Source organism: Ambystoma mexicanum, chromosome 11 (genome assembly GCF_040938575.1).
Source record: "Ambystoma mexicanum isolate Mex_15411 chromosome 11, UKY_AmexF1_1, whole genome shotgun sequence".
Taxonomy (NCBI): Eukaryota; Metazoa; Chordata; class Amphibia; order Caudata; family Ambystomatidae; genus Ambystoma; species Ambystoma mexicanum.
Genome location: NC_090934.1, coordinates 862,995,388 through 862,999,533, shown reverse-complemented (window position 1 = coordinate 862,999,533; position 4,146 = coordinate 862,995,388).

Genomic DNA, 4,146 nt, shown 5'->3' with positions numbered 1-4,146 from the left:
CTGTTGGGGGAATATCCCTCTTCCCCTGGCAATCACCAGGCCTTTCGCTATAGTTCCACACAGATGGAGGGGGAGGTCTCCCTTCCACAGAACTTCGTAGGCAACTCTTTACAGTTCCCCAAACATGAGGAAACATCTCCCCATTCCCCAAGACTTCCTTCGGCCCTCTTCCAATATTCCCAATTGATTTCTGTGGTTTTGCCAGAGGATATCTCTACCATACAGTAGTCTCCTCTTGACCTTTTCCTAATTATATCTCTTTCTAACCTTGGTCTTTTCTTCCAGTTATGTGGGTCCCAGAGCCCTTTTTCTGTCTTATAATGTCTTACACTTGGCCCCGATTCACTATCTTGCCAGGCATTGTTTTATAACACTTAAATCCTTTCAGTATTTGGGTCCCAGATGACTTCCTTAGGTTTATAGAGTCTATTAATTGGGCACGGTTCATTATCCTTTCAGGCACTGTTTCTCATACACAACTCTTCAAGCCTTTGGTCCCAGACCCCTTTCTCAGGTTTATAGTGTCTCTTAATCCAGCCCGGTTCACTATCCTACCAGGCAGAGTTTCTCATAGAATGTCCTCTGGGATTCTCTCCAAGTACTGGTACGAAGAAGATGCACTATGATTGTTCTCAACAATTGGTTTTACCCTGGGGATTACTCTTTTGCCCCTTCTCAGTTCAACTTGCCCCTCAGGGTCTCAAGAGGGTATTTGCTTTGCCCCCTGCTTTGTAGAGCAATTCCCAATTCCTCCGCACAGTTCTCTTTATGGATTTCTTCAACCCCAGGGGCACGCTCCCTACCCCGGCTTTACAGGTTGCTTCTCTCTTCGACTCCCTGCTCCTCTGGGCTTCTTTCACCCCTCGAAGTCGTGTGGCGGTTCCTCAGCCGCGGGTCTCTCACAGGTACAGGTACTTCACCTCTCTCTTCCTAAATATCTTCCTTCTCGAGCTCTTGGCTCATCCGCCTCCAACTCCCTCAGGATCAGCCGCTTCTCCAAACAACGAGTTGGGGGCAGATCTCTCTCCGCTGCAGGGGCCTCCCTCTGGAACAGCCTTCCTGCCGCCCTGAAACTTGAGGAGAACCATCTCCGGTTCCGGAAGCACCTCAAAACCTTCCTCTTTGCCTCCGCTTTCTCTCCCCTGCTAAACTTCTGAAACTGCACTGAATCTGCAACTGGGCCACTCACCGGTCCCGGTCCTTGGCCCAGCCAGTCTCCCCTGCACTGCGGGACTGTGTCTGTATCCCTACAGCCCCCCTTCCCAGCCCTTGTCTGCACTTATCTCGCACTTGCCACTAGCTGGCCCTTGTTATTTATCCTGTATGCTATTAACCATGTACTGCACTCTCCCCTCTCCACTTCCCCCTTGCACTTTCCCTTCCCCTCTACCCTTGCACTTGCGTGATCTGAATGACACCTGGCCTAGTAGGATCGTTGTCTGTCTCCCCTTGTTCCCCCCCGCCTCGTCGCGCCTTGAAACACTTGTGTATAGGCGTGTTACAAATGCCATATCATATCATATAGTGGGCCTCCTTTCTGGTCTCCAGCTCACCACCAGATACATATTTCTCCCTCTGTGGTCTGCGTTTTTCAGTGGCGTGCTCTGCTAGGATGCGTCTGCTGTCTGGCCAGCTTTCGGGTCTCCTTCAGTCCCTGTTCTACGCACAGCAGCTCCCTCCAGTTTGCGGTTCCGCCATGGAGGATCAGACCACGAGAGACATCCTTCCTCTCTTTTTATCTTTGGCCCGCTTGTGTGTGGTTAAGTGCAAGTATGTTCACTTTGGTTTCGCTGGGGGCTCTTCATTCCTCTTTTCTTCTTCCTCGTGTCAGTATCTATAGAGCCGAAGCTTTACATGTTTTCCTCACTCTTCCTCGTCACAGTATGGTTTTTCTCATACTCATAGACAGGTCTACTCTGCACAAAGTAACTATGAGTAGAAAGAGGAGGTAAAGAGGATGGGAGTGGTTTGACCCTAACAGTGTGTAGGGTAGGTGTTTTGGGGGTTAGAGGGGTAATTCTTATACCACATTCTCCCTTCATAGTCTTACCTTCCCCCACAGAGCAGGTCCCCTCCCACTGAGTACCACCCCCTTGGGGACTATCGGGTAGCGGCCTCACCTCCCTGGCCCCACTGTAACGACATCAAGGGATTTGTCACAACGTGCATGCCAATTGCATCCCAAAAGAAAGCAGTTTGAATTAAAAGTTAAGTTTTCCCACTTTGAAGCTGAGGTAACGACAATGGATGTGCAACATGGAAATATGGAAGAATTAATCATTCATGTCCAGGGTCGCCTTGTAGTCACCCCTTTAAAGAGGGAATGACCTCCTGAAAGATGGGCGTGTAGGGCTTTGGGGGCTTGACAAACTTGATTGTTGGTCTTAGGTCTACAACTGGTCTCATGGTTAAGTCTTTTTAAAAAAAAGAAAATGGAATATCCACTGTGTAAATACCTGTGCGTTTCTCAAGAGATGGCACCGCCTTGATGTTTGCCTTTTGTAGAAGGCTAATGACATCCCCACCAAGGAGTGGGATGCACTGCATTTCACAGGTAAATAATGGTGTCTGGGTGGTAGGTTGTCTGGCTTTCAAGTTAGCTCAACACAATACCCCATTTGCACTGTTTCTTGCATCTACCTGTCGTTGGGAATTTCTTACCATATATGGGAAATTAGGTTATCTTTTCCTTTAACATGGGATGGGACCTTTGTTCTAGAGTCCTTGTTTAGAGGAGCCAACCTTAGACGGGGCGCTGAAGTTTATACTGTGAATAGTAGCTGGGCGGTGCAAAACCTTTTGACTCTTAACCGCAGTTTCTTTGGTCAATTTGGGACACGTGTTGAGGTGTACCATATCCCTGTGGCTGTTCGTTTAAAAAAAAAAGCTTTCACGTAGTCGTAGACGAAGCCCCACAGCATGTATAAGGTGGTCCCGTCAGCCGACCCGGTGACTTTAGAGTTTCAAAATCTTTCCTGACCTTTTCCAGGGCATCATCTACTGGCTTGCCAAATGAATGAGGCACTTGAAGTGGTTTGTCTATTAAGGGGGTGTCGGTTTCAGGAGGAAAACTTGAACAAGTAGACTGGAGTGTCTCTTAAGGATCGCTGTTCCGTTTACCTGCTGACGGGCAGGTTTTGCTGTGTCCAGGGCATTTTTAATGACTGCATGAGCGGCTCGTTGTCCTTCCTCCTGCCCTGTAAGGTGGATGGCAATTATGTTATCTGGGATTCACATCCTGTTCAGCATACTTATACAATGCCGTAACAGCTGTACAATCTCCCACGCGCACACTATACAATGTGAAAGTAGCCATTTTGTTTCAGATTGTATAGAGTTTCTGGCTCCCCTTGACAGGAGGATGTTCTGAGCTTGAAAGAGGTGTGCCACATCTTTTCTGGGTGTGATATCAACCAGGAAGTTGGAAAGAGGAGGCTGCCTAAGGTAAGCAGCCTATATATTTTTTCTGGACGGATATTTCACTAGCAGAGATTCATGTCTGAAGTGTTTCCTTAACTCTATGCTTTAAGGAATATAATATTGGGGTGCAACATGCAATGGGATGTTGTTCTTCCGGTGTTTCATTGATACAATCTTTCTCTCTTCAGGGTCTTGTTTCTTGATGACAAACCTGGAAGCTGCTCTCTTTAATAGCGCTTTAAAGGTACACTGATCTTCTGTAGCGGAAGTAGGGAGAAGGGATAGCTCGAGGGCAATGCGTTTTGTCTTGGAAACAAGACAACGCAGCGCAGCTCGGTGCTTAGAAACCACTCATAGGTATTCAGTGCGTTATAAATCATAGAGGTCGTTTGGGTGTGTGTAATCCACTCAAGGTGCTTTAAGTAGTGACTCAATGGGGATATCTGCAGGAAGCTTCCTCTGTAGCCTGTCCTGCCTTTCTTGAAGGAACGTTGCAATTTGTGACATGGTGCCCATAAAGACGTCACTGCCTGAGGATTACTAAAATGGAAAAAGCGGGGCCGGTATTCTCATGTTCCTCTGCTTGAACATCCTCATCCTCTTCTGTTTGTTTTACATTTTGAGCCCTCTGTGAGAAGTAAAAATCTTAAACCTTAACTTACATAGCCGAAACCTCTGTGTATACTGGGCGGGATAGGGCCAATGCCAGTGTTCACAAAAGGCCTT